We start from the raw sequence: 20,298 nt of genomic DNA, 5'->3' as shown, positions 1-20,298 counted from the left end.
ATTAAATGCAATCATGCAGAAAGACCTCTTTAAATGGAGTGCCTGTCAGATATGTACTTTATCATTTTTTCAGGAAACAAACTTGTCCAGCATAGAAAAAGCATTCAAATATGGACTAATCGACTAACAAAGTCTTAACCAAAACAACTTGACTAAGAGGGGGCAACCCTCATCTTTTGGGAGTCCAGTATAGAACCCAGATTTTAAAACACTGTATCTGGAGTGTATAGGGTAAAGTATATAGTAGCAGGAATCATAGAGAATATTTAGACTATTTATCAATCCCACTCTATTCTTGATAACATTAGGCTGATTAAAGACACGTCTCTCACAATCTTGCAAATTGTTAACTCATTCAGGGCAGAGGCTATTCCTCATCCTGTTCTAGCTAGGCCACGCTGTTAAAGATAGGAGTGCGTCACATTGTTTGTAGAGCTATATCTATATTCTATATTATAGCTATGGATACAATACTATGGTCATTTGACAGTAACTATCTTCTGTCCAAGATGCAAAAAAGAATAAATGTTTTCATGAATACGTTTGCGCGTTATGCCGTGGTGAATATAAATAATTTCGGAATGATCCGGGCTAATTCCTGGGAGGCTGGATATAGGGGCGCAACGTGAATTCTACTAAAAGCGTTGGTGTTTCGTCCCTGGACACGCTACCATTTCCAAATCAAATGTATATAATAGGTATTATGTTTCATCATGAATTCATGAAAGGGGGGGGGTCGTTTAGTTTCTGATGCTTTGATTGCCAGTAACGGCATTCGTTATTACCACAACACTAACGGCATTCGTTATTACCACAACACACGCCGATCAGCTGGATCGGTATGAAAACATTGTTGGATCAAGCTGAAATTGACGTCAGATAGTCCTTACCTGTGGTCAGGGGTATTCCAAAAAAAATATTCCAATTGTTTGATCGCCGTCTGGTCCATCTGATGTCCATCTGGTGGGAATGAGTTAACGGCAACATACAGGTCCGTGACATTGAATAGAATATTAAAATCGAAAAAAGGAAAAACGATCCAAAGGCGTATATATACGTTTTTTGGCCCTTAACTCAATCAGCGCCAGGGGTCAGGGAGCCAGGGGGGCGCTAGAACACCATCGCTTTAATCAATGGGGAGACTGCAAAATTTGCGAGTGCTTAAAATTTATCTTATATTATAGCTATGGGTCTTTTACACCCGTCGATTGTCAGTGAGTTGCTTCCAGTCAACATGCACAAAACAGATGGCTTTTTCATCCTAACATTTCCGTTTTATACCGTTTTGAATATGAGTATAGTTTTGATGATTCTTAGGGTGCTTTCACACCAGAGCTATTTGGTCCGGACTATCGGACCAGAGTTCGTTTTCTCGGATAGTCCGCTTTTTTGGGGTGGTGTGAATGCTCAGTCGAACTCTGGTGCGGACCAAACACGCAAACTCTGGTCCGCCTGAAAACGTAGGTCTCGGTTCCAAATATAGGAAGTGAGTCACCTCTCATGAGCAGAGCGCTAAATGACTACCTAACCAATCAGATCTGCGATATGAGGTAGCGTCACGAGCAGAGCAATGTGTGTGGACAAGAGGCGGGTTGCTATGTTTACTGTAGGGAGGGGCTTTTAGACCCATGTTTTTTTTGCTTCGAAAAGAGGGACATCCTCTCAATATGCGGGACGTGGGACATTCGGTCAAATCCGCGCGCACACACGTTAGGGCTCGCAGTCACAGTCACACACACACATTTCCACTCTATTGTGTCCAATAGACGAGCGCCCTTAATTTCGACCGCGTGACATTGTTCAGAAAGTTTGGTGCGCTTGACAAATTGCAATGTGAATGCAGACGAACCAAATGAAGAATGCAACAATGTTGCAACTTCCCTCCCCGAACCGCACGAGTCCACCAAAACTATATGTGAAAGCGCCCTTAGTAATCCCCAGGGGGGGGGCGCAGAGGCATGACAGGGGGGGGCCCTTGAGATTTAAAAATAAAATAAAAAAATTTGGATTACAGAAAATTATCACTAAAGTGCTATCTGTTGCAGCTGCACTGTTCTCCATGAAAATACCATATTTGGATAAGTTTGACCATTTCTCAAAATCTGAAAATCATTATTTAATAAAACACAGAAAAGGATCACCAAGTTACTCTGGATAAAAAAAAAAATTACAGACAACATTGAGACAAAGCTTCCTGACACATCTCCATCCAAACTCTTGGAAGAACTCATTGAAATCTCATCTGATACCACCTGGAGAGCTAGTTTCAGAGTGTGGTGCTGAGTACCAAGTATCTCATGATGCAGCAGTTAAGGTGTTGATACAGATACCATTCAGCACATATCTGTGTGAAGCTGGCTTTTCATCCATGACAGCTCTGAAAACAAAATATAGGGCCAAGTTGAGCCTTGAGGATGACATGCGTGTTGCCTTGTCAAAGACTGACAGCAATAAAGACTGTTTGCTTATTTCCTATGTTCGCTTTGTAAATTCCCAGTCACTGAGTGAAGATCTGCTGTTTTGCAAATATGTCAAAAACAGAGCGACAGCTGATGAGCTCTTCAAATTATTGACAATTACCTGACAGAACATGGACTGAAATGGAGAACTGTGTGGGCTTTTGCTCTGACGGTGCGCAGGCCATGGCAGGGAAAAGGAGGGGCGCTGTGTGAGGAGATGGGAGCTGACCATTCTGCAGTGCTGTTTCACAGCGAGGCAAGGTGGCTCTCGCGAGGGAAGGTGTTGTCAATTTGAAAGGTCACAATATTGGTGTTATTTCAATCAATTTAACATGGCCCATTTCATGACTATTTTGTTGGGGCGAGGGGGGGCCCAAAATATTTTGGTCCGCCAAAAGGGGGCCTGACAGAAAAAGTTTGAGAAGCACTGTCTGAGGTAATGCAAAAAAATAATCCAATTATCTGATCGCCATTCCAAATACTGCTCGTGGAGGTCTGTCCCACATTGTCCAGCATTGCATATTGCACTTTCTGGCGACAGTGTATTATTTACAGTTTGTCGGAATGTCACCAGAGGTTTGCCAGAAAGTATATAAAAAACGAATTTGCCGCAAGTTTGAGGCAAACAAATACTTTTGTGGCAAACTTTGCAGCTAACGATATAAACCACAGGTAACACACGGTTTCCCACAGGTTTGCTTGCAACTGTTTGCCGGAATGTTGCCAGAGGTTTGGCACAAAATGTACTTGCATATGAAAATATGAGCCCTCTCTCTCTCTCTCTCTCTCTCTCTCTCTCTCTCTCTCTCTCTCTCTCTCTCTCATCTCTCTCTCTCTCTCTCTCTCTCTCTCTCTCTCTCTCTCTCTCTCTCTCTCTCTCTCTCTCTCTCTCTCTCTCTCTCTCTCTCTCTCTCTCTCTCTCTCTCTCTCTCTCTCTCTCTCTCTCTCTCTCTCTTCCCTGTGAGATTCTCCATCCTGGACGTCAGATAGAGAGGTCCACAGGTGATGTTCTAGATGGAAAGGACTGTACGCGTCCAGCAGTTCCACACCCAGCAAAAGCTAGCACCCAATCATCATATTAAGTGAATATGCATATGATGACCCTGAGGTGCCGGTGTGAACTGGTCAGCCAAGGGAGATATTAGGGCTGCAACTAATCGACAACTAAGAGTTTATAAAAATAGTTGGCAATACTTTTAATATGGATTAGTTGGGTCTATGATGTTATTCTGCACCTCCATGGCCGGTTGTTGAAGCCATTTGATGTATAGCAAAGCTTGTTAACGCTTTCTTTTTAAGATCTCCTTATTTTTTGCATTTATAGCATTCGCTTATTTAAGTTGTTCATTCTATTGTGTGATTGTCTGATCTGTGTGATGTTGTGTAGGGCGGACTAGCAAAATACGTTTTTTCAAACTGTCTGTTTAACTGTGCACATGACAATAAATCATCTTGACTTAGTTAACCAAAGACTTAAACAGGTTTTTTTTGCACTCTTGGTGTATAATACATTTACAGTTGCTTTTTGTTTTATAGCCATCCATTTTTAAGTTGCTTGAAAGAGCATTGTACAAGACAAGGAATAACCTTTTGTTTTTTGCATAAAATTTAGCTATACATTTATTTTTATCAGATTAAAATATTCAAGTATTCATTTTAACAATCAATAGATTAATCGACTATCAAATTTTGAATTTGCAGCCATATAGACTTCAGGCCAAGGGAGATGTTAGGCTTACTAGGCTTCAGGACAAGGGAGATATTTGGCTTATAGGCTTCAGGAAGGGATATATTAGACTTATTAGGCCCCAGGCCAAGGGAGATATTATGCTTACTAGACGTCAGGCCAAGTGAGTTATTAGACTTACTATGCTTCAGGAAGGGATATAGGCTTACTAGGCTTCAGGCCAAGGGAGATATGGTCACACAAGTCACAGCACCACTGTAACTCACCTGGGCCCTCATTCATCAACCTGACTTACGCACAGATATGTGCTTAACCTGTGCGTACGACCATTTCTAAGCAAAGAGTGGGATTCATCAATTTCAACTTGAACTTGACTTCGTGCTTATGTGTACGCACAGCTCGGAGCACACTTAGCTGACGCCCAGTGGTAGAACATTGTTACTACGGCATAAGCGCTCCTCAGTTCTGCATTAGTTTCAAGGCGGAAATAAGCTTCCGTGCATTAGTGTTCAACTTCTGTATGACCCGTAATTCATTATAGTTCATTATAAAATAGCGACAGTAGTGTAATTATAACGGGCTCACACGCGAACAAGAGGTTGGCCTGCTTGTTTGGCACGGGGGGGCAGACGCAAAACACCAACCTCCAAACGCGATTAAATATTGTTTCAAATAAAAAGCGACTTATTTTGTGTTTCATGTTTCCAAATAAGATTGGTCACGAAATGCTTTCTACTTCAATTTGTTGGTTAGAATAGATGACCTCCGTTGAAACTTCACTGAGACTAACAGTCTATTTGTGAGCTCCCGCTCAGATGTGATAATAATAACAATAATAATAATAGCTTCATTTTATATAGCGCCTTTCAAGAGACCCAAGGTCGCTTTACATAGATAGGGGGGGGGAATAACAAAGTAACAGACATAGTGGACAGACACACAACATATAAATATGATGATGGAATTCATTCAAGATCCTCTCCACCCTCGGGTCTTTGCCACCGGCACGGTCCATCGTGATATTGGAGATGGATCGAGCAATAGACTGTTACTGTAGCTGTCAAAGCTCCATCACAAATGCAGTTATGTGAATAGAAAGGGATTCCACTAAGTCAATGTTGCGATGCGCATTTGCCTGATACATGTTGTTGCTGCATGCCGGGAGGAAGGCGATGCTGAATGTTTTCAATTCATTAAATAAAACGGATACTTTTTGCAAGGGTTTACTGACTGTCATACAAATGATCAACCAACTACATACTGTAACTTTTCAGTGCACGTTCTTATTTACATTGTGACAACAGCCTTGTGAGTTCCCGCAGTGACCCGCACACAGACATGATGGAATTCAAGTTCATGTTTGTATTGATCACATATAGGCAGGCTACACATGGCGTATAGGCTACATCATACATGGCAGTAAGATTCATTGTTCTTGTATAGCTCTCGTATTATTGTTTATGTAGGCTACCCAATACTGACATCAAAATGGATTGTAGTATGCCTCTAGAAATCATATGCAGCAGGTAGAAAATTGACGGGAGATCCATCGCGATTTGGAATCAAATTGAGGAGAACTTTAATCCCTGGGTATTAATCAAACAACACGGGAAAAGGCAGTCATATTCCAGCGCGGTCTTTATTAGCCGACAACAAAATAGATGCCTCTAAAAATCATATAGCCAATCGAACACAAAGGCATTCATATTACAGCACGGTTATAATGACACACAACCAACGCCAAACAGTGGTCAACGAACGGTCTTTATTAGTATTTTGAGCTGTCCAGGCAGAATTGCAGCAATGGTCTTAGGGAGCCGTTGATATCTGACATCACCGTTTACAAATCCGCCTTTTATTTATCCCATAATACGCGATAGTGTCTTCTTGGTTCGACAGCAGTGAATTCTCTGTGGAGTTTCTCAGAGTACCGCTCGGGTCAGTCCATTATTTCACATCCCATGGGGGGTGTTTCCTCACTTTCATGACCATATATGGATAATCATGCACGAGCATTGACGGTAGAACAAAGTTCTACGGAGGAGCGTAGAGCCTGCGTACGCACCGTGTGATGAATCCCGACTTCCCTGTGCGTACACTAGTTCTACATTCCGTGCTTACGTGTGGAAATAGAACATATTCTACGTCCACGTTGATGAATGAGGGCCCTGGAGTCTAACCTGGGAACCCCCCCAGCCAGGCTTCAGGCAGGGTAACTCTGACACAGGGTCAGCCATTCACACTATACACGCATGTTTGAAAAGTCATATTACTGTTCCACTGTGACCTTTCTGTAAGGTCTGGTAATAAAACACCAATTTATTACATTTACTTTGAGGACAAATGGGTCTTCAGTGAACATTCTGTGAGAGGCCTCTATTGCAAACAGAGGAACGACAGGACAACACTAAGAACTATAGACAATTGGTCATTTAGGTGCAAAATTATATTTACTTGAAAAGTCACATTGACTTGACTTGAAATTAGGCTTGATTTGACAAGAGCATTGGTTCTCAGATGGGGTCCAGGGACCCACAGGGGTCCTTAAATTGAGTGTGTTCAATTGAAAATGGGGGACCCTGATGTAAACAAGACAAACGTCTTTCTCTGGTCTGCATCCCCTTAACAATTGTGTGTATTGAGCCGTACTGTATTGTACCCATTCTGCAATCTGTTAAATAAAGTTTTCATTCATTCATTCATTCATTCATTCATTCATTCATTCATTCATTCATTCATTTATTCATTCCAGGGGACATCATCTAATAAAATGGGGGTCCACTTCCTTATGTGTAACAATTCGGGGGTCCTTGACACAAAAAGGTTGAGAACCAGTGGACAAGAGAAGGTCAGTATAGTGACAGATGAATGGCTGATGAATGGGCTATCTGGCCAGCCACAGCGTCTGAGCCGTAGGATGGGAACACACAGTATGTAACACACCACCTTAATCTGGATTACCTGCTAAATTAGAAGCGCTGTTGGCTGTGTGTAATCCCCCGTTGACAATAAACCCTGGCCACCATGGCCATTTGATGGCAGCCGATTCATCCAGGCCACAAGAAGACTGGCTGGTTGACTGACTGACTGATGCACTGAGTGACCATGGCTTTTCAGAGACAAGATGTTTTAACTTGTGTTGGACAGGGAGAGAGAGTGTGTGTGTGTGTGTGTGTGTGTGTGTGTGTGTGTGTGTGTGTGTGTGTGTGTGTGTGTGTGTGTGTGTGTGTGTGTGTTCGCGCGCATGTGCGCGTGCGTGCGTGCTCAGGTGCACGTATGGTATGGGAACGATTTGCTCCTCCTATATAATACAAGCATGCTAACTGCACAAGGAAATGTCTGTCACACAGTGATGGTCTCTGTGGGTTTATAGAGAACGAACACCATGGTTATATAATCTAGGCAGCAGCAGGCAGCAGCAACGCGGCAAATGCGCCTTGCTTTCCCCGGGCGAAAAGAGAGAACATTCTGACCAACATACAGCAACGGTGTGCTCCGCTCTAAAACATTTTTAAATTAAATAAATAAATAAAAAAGCTCTCTCTGAAGTAGCAAGAACATTTCCCCGTTTCAAGACAAACAACCCAACAAGCCGATATTCTTACATAGACAACTTAAAGGTGTTTTAGGTTCAATTTCAAACAAGGAACACCCAAGCCCATAGTCCATAGACATTGACTAGAGAGAGTTTACATATTTTTTCTCTAGCTTATAGTTTAATAATAGCCTATTGCCAAATGAAGGGCGCCAACAAACACATAAACACGCAATTCAATACATCAGAAGAGTTGTATATAGTTAATTAAAGGTAGCCTACTCACCCTCTATGGTGGAACCGTCCAGTACGGTGATAAAGTAACTAAAAAGGAAAAAAGCTGTTTGTCAAATATTTAAAAAGAATGGGCGTATGGGCTGATTAGCCCAACTCCTAGAATGCCAGTCCACCTTTCTGTTACCTCTGATACCTAAATATGATCGGCCACTGTCTGAGCCCAATCCGGGCCAAGCGACACCACCGACAGACAGCTGAAAGGCGAAAGACATTCCGTTTGATGGGCAGGTCGTGCCGTGACTCAAGCCCGAGTCACGGCTCGTGTCCCTCCCACGTCGCGTCGGCGGCCAATCGTGTCGTGAGGAAGCGCGCAGGCAACAGACGCCACACAGACAGAACTCTCCGCGTGCGATTTAAAGGGACGCTTCGTCGGAAATATTTCCAATTGACCATATATGGCAAGTGAAGGGGCACTGGGTTCGGTTTCACATTTTTTTTTTTTTTTTTTTTTACTCTGGTTAAAAAGGAAAAATGATCACCAACAGCATAGGCGGCGGGTGAGCTGGACATTAGGGGAGAGACTATGGGAGCAAAAATTTTCCTTTCTTTTTTGCTTGCGCATGCTCAAACGGTGCTGTCCAGGTTCTGATTTCATACAATACACACACCCACTAGCAGGGACGTGCACAGGACTTTAGAGGGGCAGGTGCTCAAAGGCTGAAAAGGGCACTATCCCTGTGTGTGTTTGAGCGCACGTAGTGCCAAGCCCGATTTTTAAGGGCCCTTTTCGGTTATTGAACTATAATAATCAGTGCAGGAGCTCACTTATCCTTGAATGAAACTTTTATCACTGACTTAAAAGGCCCATACATCTCCATAAATGTTCAGGGGGGAGGGAATAAGTGCTTACCCTACAGACCCAAGAAGTGCTGTATATTCTGTATTGTTTAATATTTAAATGCATTTTTTATTCCAATCCCGATTTGTATTTGAGATTCCCAAATCCCATCGGACTTGACTTCTTCATGTCCCTCAGTGAGTGTAATACCAGCATTCAACTGTATGCGCCACAGCGGTTTCTATCATCATCATCACCACCCACGCATAAAATATATAGGCCCGCAGAGAGGCACGCTGAGGAGGCCGTGCAAACTGCAATGGAATATGGGGCATCTCTCTCTCTTTACCTAATATTTTGATTCTATCCTGACATTTTTCAGTTAGAAGGGCAGTCAGTTTTTTATGGGGCTCAAAAGGGCAGGTGCTAAAGCACCCCTTGGGCTCTATGTGTGCACGTGCCTGCCCACTAGGCTACTACAGCGAGCCCCACTAATTTCATATAGTGCAAATTAATTGTTCAAATGAAGGCAAAACTAGCGTAGGTCAGTGGCCAATCAGAGCGCAAAACGCGAACGCGGAAGCATGAACCGGTTGCCTTTCGAATAGACGCAGTCCGCGTATGGTTCTGAATTACCTTTTGTATATGTTGCCTTGAAAAAGACTGTATATCCATTTTGCTTTTAGAAATTTGACAAAAAATAGCGCTTGTGGTGTTCGCTACAAAGCGATTGGCGGGCGGAAATTCGGAATGCAGATGTTTACAAAAAATAAATTATGCTTTGCTGCAGGATCAGGATGTGATTGGCATTATTTAACCTGAGCCTACCCCATAATCACCAGATTGTCACCAGGGGGCTGCAGCGACAACACACACACAATATAGTATAGCCTAATGCTGTGCAGCGCACATATATCATTTTCTAAATTCCCAGCCTTCATTACCCTATGACCAACCGCATTCTCGATAATGTTCTCTTCATTATTATTTGTGGATGGTGATTTTATGGTCTTAAGATAACAACTTAACCATAATAAATTGTACTTTCATGACAGCAAACATCTAGGCAATGTAAATGGTGTAAGGCCTACCAACTTTAGCCTATACCATTTGTAGCATAATGTTTTGAAACCAAGAAAAGCAGTGCATCCAACATTAACTGGTGTTTGCAGGACTGAAGGATTAAAATACGAAATACAATTTACAGTAATACAATATCAAACAGGCTCCTTAAATATTGGGAAATCTATTTAGGTATTCGGTATGGCCTAAAGCCACCTAAAACAGTATACAAATGTGGTAAGTAATTCTTAAACTAAACCTGTTAATTTTATTAGTAGGACAATAAATAGGCCACTGACTTCATGTGGAAAGCGTAGGAGAGAGGCATGACTTTACAACAGGATAAAGAGATGATTCAGCTGCGGTATAGACACTGGGGTGCTGTGGTGGTTGAGACAAATAGGTAACTCTCTCTCTCTTTATAGGCTATACTGTGTTTAACCCTGTTCGTGTTATTCTTTACTGCAATCAGTCAAACTCAAAATTATTTAATTTAAAAGAAAAAAGTTGCAGATGTCTAATGAAAGTAACTTAAAGGTTGAATGCCTGCCTCCCATTTTAAGAATTCACATTATGTTCTTCTTGTGCTCCGGGACAGTTTAGTCATTGTTTGTGAACATGCACCACTCTCTCACAAAGCTAGAAATCAGAGAGAGAGAGAGAGAGAGAGAGAGAGAGAGAGAGAGAGAGAGAGAGAGAGAGAGAGAGAGAGAGAGAGAGAGAGAGAGAGAGAGAGAGAGAGAGAGAGAGAGAGAGAGAGAGAGAACCCCTTAGCAATTGTGATGTTTCTGTGTGTATACTTGCCCTCGTTTAAAAATGTTTTTATGATAACTAATAGCCTACCCACCTCAGTGGCCGTTAGAGAATTCACTGCAGGGAGGGAGAGTTTGTGGGTCAATCAATCCATAGTCGCATCATTGCTCAGCACTCAAACTCATCATAGTGCCTTTGGTATACCTCCTGCTACTGAAATGAGTTGGCTGCTATTAAAAGATTAGCAAGATCATTACTGTCCAAGACATGATATCAAATTAGATTTGAGTCCATTTAGTGGTCATGGGGAGACCATTTACTTTGGAAATGATAAAATATTACAGGTATTTACGGGATATGTGATGCATGTCTGTACAGATTTTTTAATGTATTGTTGAATGCTTGCCAGAATTTGAACTGGTGAAGTGCTAAATGTGAAGTTTAGATCACATGGTTCTCAACGTGGATTCTGGGGACCAGCGGGTCCCCAGAAAATTCTTTACATTTAAAAAAAGATTTAGTTGACTACAAGTTAACCCAATGAGAGCATGTACAAGAATGACTATTCTGTATAGGTTTCACTCTCTTCACTGTTATCTGCCCTCCTACAGTATAGACAATTACTTTTATTGTATTTATATTTTTGGATGCTGCTATGGTTGAGGAACCACAACACATTTAATTTCACTCTTTATTTGCTGTAAGGTACTGAATGACGTGACAATAAAGGCATCGGAATCGGAATCTGAGACAGTTATATATCATACTTGGCTATCGCGTCTCGCTCTGTCAATGAGATATCCTCTTATCTCCACGCACCTAGCGTGCACGCGAAACAAACAAATGCACCCACTTGCATGTGACCAAGCCACTCCCATGCGTCTCCCTATATGACGCCGGAAATGGTCACACTCCACCTTCCTCATTTAGTTTCCAACGCGGAAGTAGCAGTGCACTCCGTGAACTAGTTGTTATGAAACGTAGGGAGAAATTACACAATGTTGGGTATTCGTCAGAAGTTCACCAGCCCCCGGAACCTTCTCGGCACATCCTAACAGCGCAGCGGTCCTGTCCTGGGTTTTCCTCGTCTCGTGACAGCGGACAGAGGGACGTCGCGCGACGGTTAGCAGTCGAGCTAAGTCGTGCACAGGTAGGGCCTGCGCTATCAGGCATTGATACTAGCATGGGTAATACTGCTCGTTGTCTCGTGAGACGACCGAGTGATGTATTGGCGCGGGGGGCGGGATATTTGGGAAAACATGACTCTCTTTTGGATGTTTTTCAAGTATCCTAGCGTGCGCAGCTAATGCTAATGCTACAATGTTGGGGCGCCGTTCCCATGTGCCCCGCCGAGGGCTGTTGTCGTATATTCTATGTACATTTCTAAGGATTATTCACAGTGCATTGAGGTTGCTAACTGGAGGGAGAAGGAGAATGAGAGTGGTGGTCCTCATCTGACTCCAAAATAGCCAGTAGAGAATAAAACGTGCAGTCCGACAACAGAACTAGAGTTCAAATCAACTGATTTATTGCCGAAGGGCTCAAAGGTGAATAAAAGGTTGTTTACATACAGGGATTTCATATTAAAACATGCTGTATACAAGATTGTTGAGGTCTACACATCAAACAAGTTCTGTACATATAATAGTCATGTTAACATCAATGAAATAGACTATACTTTTGCCATCACATAGTTAAACCTGGTCTAAGATACATTTACTATATCACAACAAAACAGTGATTCCATACAGTTTACTTACGTCATGGCAAACCAGTACAGTCTGTGGAGTGGCGGAGGCCAGAACCCCTTCGGGTGGGGGGGGTATCTGTCTGGCCTGCCCTCTTTAACAATGCGTTCTCATTTATACTCTAGTATCCAACCAATAATAGTACGTCCATATATTAAGGTGGTCCAATCCGGTTGTCTTGATTCTATATATGGAGTTTCCTCTGTTGGGGCGGTCTGGTCTTTGCACAATGGGGGTTGGTGTCTGTGGCCCCCTCCTTTTGGGCTGTGGTTTCTTCATGAGTTAACAGTTTTAACACTAAAACCTTTAGATTTAATGTAATGAGTTACATATACATTCAGCATTATTTGCTTACATTTTGATACCAAACAGTGATTACGAATAACTTGATACGTGTATTTTACCAGACTAAACCTTTGTAATTGAGACTTATTTTCTATACATGGTTTACAACAAGAGTGAAATGACACTCTATTCCCTTCATATCCTGTTGACATTCTAAATGACATTCAAATAGCCTTTTCTCTAATAAGTCAGGTTCCTTTTAATATAATATTGTTTGAATTAGTTCCAGTCTTATCTAATAAGTCAGTTTAATTAATATGATCTTGTTTGACAATTTCCATGAACCTTGAGCCATTTTCACAGGCAGGTCAGATCTGTGATCAGACTAACTGTTCTCTGCCTGTAATCAGTGAGGTGTGGCCTGCGGTGACCACATTAACATACAGTCCTCAGTCACACAGTTAACCAGTTGTCCAAGTGGGGGTTGCCTGAAGGCTCTCCCAGAATGTCACACTCCGCTCAGCAACACTGAAAACTGATACTTAGTTTGTTCCAAACGGCACACCAGGCTTTTTGCATATATTTTCTATTTACAGACATATTGATTATGAAATACACAGTCAATGTTACCACACTGTCTTTACTGTCTTCCCTCCTCTTAACCATTCATGCTGACGGTCAATCGGTGTCTAATGTTGGGGGTTTAACGGGGGCTTATTCACCCTTTACATGGGTGGATGGGCTGAGGCTCAGGGCAGGTGTGCTTTTTGTGAATCTATGAATTGAAAATGGGGGTCCCTGATGTGGACAGGACTAACGTTTTCTCTGGTCTGCATCCCAGCCCATTCTGCAATATGTTAATAGAGTTTTCATTCATTAATTTTATCCCTTCAAGTTCAAGTTCAAGTTTCTTTATTATTTGACATGCAAAAATACAGAATACCTTCACATGGAATGCTTTCTTCTGTTATGCGGCTTGGATCATACACATACAGCTCATTACAGTAATATTCCACAATTATTACAGTTTAGGTACAGAGCATAAAAACACCTTGAGACAGACATATGCGTATTCACCACCGCAAACAGACTGGCAGCCGGCTTAGTCAGCGCCATGTACGGGAGGAGGGGGGGTGGATTGGGGTTGTTATGTTACAGGGCTGAAGGGGTGGGTGGGTGGGAGTGATCCCTCACACTAGGCAGCCGTCAGGGGATGGGACTAGGGGGGGAGGGGGGGGTGCACACCGCAGTGGAGGTTGTTGCATGCCTACTAGTGAGGCAGTGCTTCACTAGTAGTAGACTTTGGTCTGCAGCCACCACTGGTGTTCCGTGCTTAGTGAAGCAGGTGGCATCAGTCCTTTGCCCTGACATGGTGGAATGGTGTCCCGCCCGGCCAACACCATGAGGCGAGTCGGCCCGGCAGGTGGCTGGTGGGCTGATGAAGCCTATACCGCCGCGGTTACAGAATTTAGCAGCGACTGGCAACATTGCTCAATTTGTCTCCTCCTCAGGGCTCCCCTCTTTGCGGGTGGACCTTGGTCTGTCCACGGAGGCGCGGGCAGTATTTGACATGGGCTCCACGCTGCCCCACACCGCGCAGCCAGAGGTGAGAGCACGGCCTCACCAGCGGCTGCGGCGAGGCCCCCGGCCAGCGGCCATGTTTCCCCTGCCTCAGATACCCTGGACACAAAGAAAACAGGTGATCACAAGGCCGACAGCCTCGGCGGCCCGAGGGATCGGCTACATTAGATGAGCACACCCTAAAAAAACGTCGCCGTCTAGCTGTGTCTAGCACGCTCTCTGGTTACTCCCCCCCGCTACGCTACGGGACACAGGGCTCTGATTTGTTCCCTTTGGCTGCGGGCCGCATGCTTCCAGTGAAGCACAAGCGGCCCCGCGTTTCGCTTCTCATGGGGACAGGGGCTGACACCCAGTTGCTAGCTAGGCCTGGGTCTGCCTGTGAGAATGCTGTGCTGTCAAGCGGCTCCCACACCACACGTTCTGCGTCTTTGTTTGGTGAGCCTGGTGTTGTATCTGTCGACGGAGCAGGGTTCCCTGTATCTAAAAAAGGTTGTCAGAGGGGGAACTCTAGGCCCAGGAGGTCGCAGCGTGGGTTTCCCCAGCCCTGCCCTCGCCATGCCGGGTATTACGTTAGTGCCTCCCCCGTCTGGACTTCTCCCGCGGTGGTCAGCAGGCACACGTAATTTGGGTGGTAGTAATATCACTACAGGGCTACGGTGTGTAGAGATCCACACTATATTTTACCACGTATGGCTGCAGTGGTAGCCATATGTCGGTGTGGATGGAGAGAACGCTGAGGGCGGCGCTTGTGTTACAGTTTACACACCCCCGCCCTCCATTTTTGGGTTTGGTACAGACTCTATTATCAGAGTCCGCGGCAGTGACAGCCCTGGCCGAGGAGATTCGTTCTCTGGCGGCGAAGCAGGCCATCGTCGTGGTCCCATGGGAGGACGCGGTGAGCGGCGTTTCCTCCCGATATTCTCTGGTGCCCGAGAAATCGGGGGGGGGGTGTCAGACCCACACTGGACCTGTCCCATGGAAGGTTCAGAATGTTGACCGTCATCCACCTGTTAAGCGCTGTCAGGTGGGGGATTGGTTCACCTCCATAGACCTGTAGGATGCGTATTCGCATCCCGATCTTCCATCCTAGGACATACCTACGCTTCCTTTGCAGGGCTTAGCATACGGGTACCAGAGGCTGCCGTTCGGCTACTCTCTGGCTCCTCACATCTTCACCAAGTGCGTGGAGACTGCGCTGAGGTCTCTGCGTCGTCGGGGGATACGGATTTTATTCTACCCTGGACGACGTTCTGGTCCTCGGCCGGTCAGAGAAGATCGCCAGGTCTCATACCAGGCAGGTGGTGGGATTCCTCACCAGCCTGGGTTTTGCTGTAGACTGGAAGTAGAGTACTCCTCTTCCCAGTCAACGGGTGGAGTACTTGGGCTTATTCTAAGCTCAAGGTCTATATGGGCAGCCCTCTCAGAGCGGCGGCGAGTGGGTGTTCTCGGCGCGCTCGGGAGGTTCCGTCCTAGGACGGTTACGGCGCTGTCCGTGATGCGCCTGCTCGGTATGATGGCATCTGCTCACTCTGTGGTCCCTCTTGGCCTCCTCTTCATGAGGAGGATACAGAGGTGGTTTTCCAGTATGGAAATAGGCCGGTGAGAGACAAGTAGAAGCGGCTGAAGGTTCCTATGTCAGTACTGGGGGACCTCGCCTCTGGGGAGGGCCTGCGGCCCTCACCAGCGGGGTCCCCATGGGCAGCAAGCTGTCACACGTCACGGTCTTCACCGACGCCTCCCTCACGGGATGGGGGGGGACGTGTTGGGCCAACGCAGTAGGGGGCAGCTGGCAAGACCATGCTTCCCGGTCTGCACTACATTTCAATGTGTTGGAATTGAATGCAGTCCTTCTGGTCCCAAACGGCTCGGCCACCTTGTGGTGGGCAAGCATGTTTTGATCAGGACGGACAACACGTCGTCAGCGTTGTATATGGACAGACAGGGAGGAGTACGCTCCCCCCGTCTGCACCAGGTGGCGGTCGAGCTCTGGCTATGGGCATTCTCAATCTGCGCAGCCTGAGGGCTCTCCACATCACCGGCAGGGAGAATGTGGGTGCAGATGTGATGTCGCGGGGCGGTCGTCACCCTGGCGAGTGGGGACTACGTCCAGACATAGTCAGACAGGTCTGGGACCGATTCCGTGGCCGCCCGGGATTCTGTACGCATTCCCCCCCATACACCTGATAGCTCGGCTGTTGGAGCGGGTACGTCAGGAGCGCGGGACTTTGATCCTGGTCGCGCCGAGCCGGGGCTCAGCTGTGTGGTTCCCGGCCCTGATTCAGCTCTTGGTGGCCCCGCCGTGGCCTGTTCCGTGGTCACCGCGGGCCCTCTCTCAGGCACGCAGAACTCTGTTCTGCCTCCTGTTCTGGGGCAGCCTCTAGGCTTGGCTGCTGAAAGAGTGAATCTGGTGGGGATGCGTCTTGGCTCTTCTGTGGGTAACGCCATCCGGTACGCGCGCGCTCCGTCCACTACCGCGGCTTACGCTGGGAAGTGGCGTATGGTCGAGAGTGGGGGCAGAACATTGTTCAGCCACCCTCTCATAAAACGTTTCCTGCTTGGTGCTCGGCGTCTCAAGCCTGTGGAACGTTCTCTCTCTCCGAGTTGGGACCTCCAACTGGTCCTGGGCCGGTTGTCGGAGGCCCCGTTTGAGCCTCTTGAGCAAGCGCCATTGGATCGGCTGTCCTTTAAGACCGCGTTCCTTTTGGCCATCACCTCCGCTAAGCGAGTGGGTGAGCTGTGTGCTCTCTCAGTGCGGCCTGAGTGCCTGTCTATTCGGGCCGATAGCGGTGCGACTCTGAGGCCTAATCCAGTCTTCGTGCCAATGAATATCCGGAGCTCTTTTCGCTCCAGGGATATTGTGGTTCAGGCGTTTCATCCGCCTCCTCATGCTAGTGAGTTGGAGGCGAGCATTCACTGGGGGTTTACCTCAGTCGGACACAGGATCTCAGGTCTTCCGATCAACTGTTTGTTTGTTATGGTGGCCCGATGCGTGGGTAAGGCGCTGGGTAAGGCGCTGTCCAAAGGGCATTGCCCTTTGCTACACGTTGGCTGGACAGGTCCCCCCCGGCGGCGTCAGGGCGCACTCCACTCGTGGAGTGGCGGCCTCTGCTGCCCTGTTAGGGGGGGCCTCGGTGGATGACATCTGTGCTGCGGCCTCCTGGTCCTCCCCGGGTCATTTCGTTAAGTTTTACCTCGTGGACATGACTGGGGGTTCTGTCTCCCAGGCGGTTCTGAGGTCTGGGATCTTTTGGTGGGCTAGTAGGGGTGTGTGGGTGTGGGCCACGGGGTGCTGTGTCACACGTGGTCCCGCTTGTGCTGTGCGTTCAGGGGTGCCTGGTTCCCCCTTTTTCACACTTTGGTGGAGTTAACTGCCTCCCCCCCCCCCCCCCCCCTTCGTTAGGACAGGCGGGTGGACGGGACTCCCCTCCTCCCTGGCTGGGGCTTACGGGCCCTCAGGGGGTACACTTGTCGGGCCACGCGTCCACTCTGCCCCATATCTCATTGGCAGAGCGAGACACGATAGCCAAGTATGATATATAACGAAAGGTTATTTCATACCCTAGTTATATGAATACTGGCTGAGCGTCTCGCTCTTAACGCCCTGAGGTCCCTTGGATGGTCTTCCGCTTATGGAAATCGATCTGGGAAGGTGGAGTGTGACCATTTCCGGCATCATATAGGGAGACGCATGGGAGTGGCTTGGTCACGTGCAAGTGGGTGTATTTGTTTGTTTCGCATGCACGCTAGGGAGGGGAGGGCTTACAGTAGGTGTGTGGTGGTTCTGGCTTGGTGCCCGCACCAGCCCTGCAGCCTATAAGGAACCTGCGTGCCACTCCTGGCTGTATACAGGTGTCAGTCAGTCTATATCACACAATTCTGCCAAATATCAGAGACTGTTTAATGCATAACTAGGTGTTACTGACTTGAATGCAACGTGTGTGTTTATTTTAAGGTTAGGGGTTATTGTCAGAGTTAAGGTTAAGGTTAAGTTTACGGTTAGGATTAAGGTTAGGATAAGGGTTAGGGTTAGACGTTTAGTTGTTATTGTTAAAGTCAGGGTAAGGAGTTAGGGAATGTCCCTTGCACAACACATGAAAACATGGCTGTGTGTGAGTGTGTGTGTGTGTGTGTGTGTGTGTGTGTGTGTGTGTGTGTGTGTGTGTGTGTGTGTGTGTGTGTGTGTGTGTGTGTGTGTGTGTGTGTGTGTGTGTGTGTGTGTGTGTGTGTGTGTGTGTGTGTGTGTGAAGCACAATGAGAATGTATAAGAATGGCCATAGGGCTCGCTGTTATTTCTCGGATTGGGGTCCCTGAGACTAGATCTTATCAAATGGGGGTCAATTTGCAGGTCCTCCGGTCCCAGCCTACATTGTCCAGCCAGGCCTGCTGTGAGACAGTCCCCTCTGCACACTAGAATAATCACAATCACACTTTTTTGTAAAGAGATTCAATATGGTATGTCACATTTTGTTTACCTTATGATTATGTTTTGTTTGGTGTTGCATAGCAATTTTTTTTTTAAGTATGGCATATTCAACAAGCAGATTATGTCACATAGACAACATTTTAAGAATGTTAATTGAATGTACAAAAAAAATATATACGGTATATAATAATAATAATAATAATCATAATCATCATAATCATAATCATAATCATAATAATCATAATAATCATAATAATAATAATAATAATAATAATAATAATAATAATAATAATAATAATAATAATAATAATAATAATAATAATAATAATACATTATAAAAAAGAAAAGGTACCCAACTTATCCAAGGGGCGTCTTTTCTAAAAATAATTGGAGGGGGGCTCTTCGAACCATCAGTAGTCTTTCTCAAGACGAAAGTCTTTCTCTGGTCTGACTGCATCCCTTTAACAATTGTGTGTATTAAGCTGTACTGTATTGTAGACCCATTCTGCAATCTGTTAATAAAATGTTCAATCAATCAATCAATCAATCAGATCTTCACGTTTCCGAGTCTACTATTCTGCATCGCTTTCGATGTAAAGCAGATGCTTTATTATTAGTTGAAACCCCTCTGAGGAACAAAATAACTCGCGGAATAGCTTTATAATATCGCCATCTAGAGGTGCTTTGTTAAACGTGCAATTAAGTCCTATATCTGCGTTATAGGCGCTCCAAAAACAGAACAGTTAAATCAAAGAAAGGTCATTGATTGATTGATTGATTGATTGATTGATTGATTGATTGATTGATTGATTGATTGATTGAAAACTTTATCAACAGATTGCAGAATGCACAGTACGGCTCAATAGTCAATACACACAATTGTTAAGGGGATGCAGACCAGAGAAAGACTTTCGTCTTGTTTACATCAGGGTCCCCCATTTTCAATTCATCGTAACATTTATGACATACACGACATACAGATAAACTAAACAGTACTGTTACATCCAGACATTTATGACATACAAGATATACAAATATACAGTAGGCCTACTGTTTAAGAGACAGAGTTTCTAAAAGGTAGTTAACTATTCTACTTTATAAAACCACGTCCGATTTCACGAGATCACGAGATTATGAGCATGCCTTCAATTGTTTTAGGCCTTTGATTAGTATCTAAACATTCTATAACGCCATCTAGGAACTGAGCGCTGGCCATGGTCCTGACAGTTGGTCCTGTTCTGATTGCACGTTGGGCTGGCTGTAAGAGCATAGCATCATAATATTATGGCTCTAGTTAAATGTGTGAACAAATAAAAACACTTGTTACATAGAAATATTAATCGCAACCAGGCTGCGGTTTTGTCCAAGACATATAGATCAACACAGAATAAGAACCACAATAACAATGACAACAATAATAATAATAATAATAATAATAATAATAATAATAATAATAATAATAATAATAATAATAATAATAATAATAATAATAATAATAATAATAATAATAATAATAATAATAATAATAATAATAATAATAATAATAATAATAATAATAATAATAATAATAATAATAATAATAACAACAACAACAACAACAACAACAACAATACTATACTAATAATAGGCTAATAATAATAATATAATGTAATAATTTCCTGGTTCACACTAACTTGAGTTATTTAGTGTC

At 44.8% G+C, this 20,298-nt stretch overlaps 1 protein-coding gene across 1 annotated transcript in view; it reads right to left on the bottom strand.

Moving 5' to 3' along the window:
* Positions 1 to 8,091, bottom strand: part of sertad2b (SERTA domain containing 2b) — a 119,337-nt gene extending 111,246 nt beyond the window's left edge. The window contains exon 1 of the mRNA XM_084320997.1: positions 7,968 to 8,091. The gene's annotated coding sequence lies outside the window, so the exon portion shown is untranslated. The remainder of the gene's footprint in view (positions 1 to 7,967) is intronic.
* Positions 8,092 to 20,298: the final 12,207 nt, after the last annotated feature.

This window comes from Notolepis coatsorum (assembly GCF_963971535.1).
Source record: "Notolepis coatsorum genome assembly, chromosome: 9".
In the NCBI taxonomy this organism is placed as follows: Eukaryota; Metazoa; Chordata; class Actinopteri; order Aulopiformes; family Paralepididae; genus Notolepis; species Notolepis coatsorum.
This window is presented reverse-complemented; position numbering and strand designations above follow the sequence as displayed.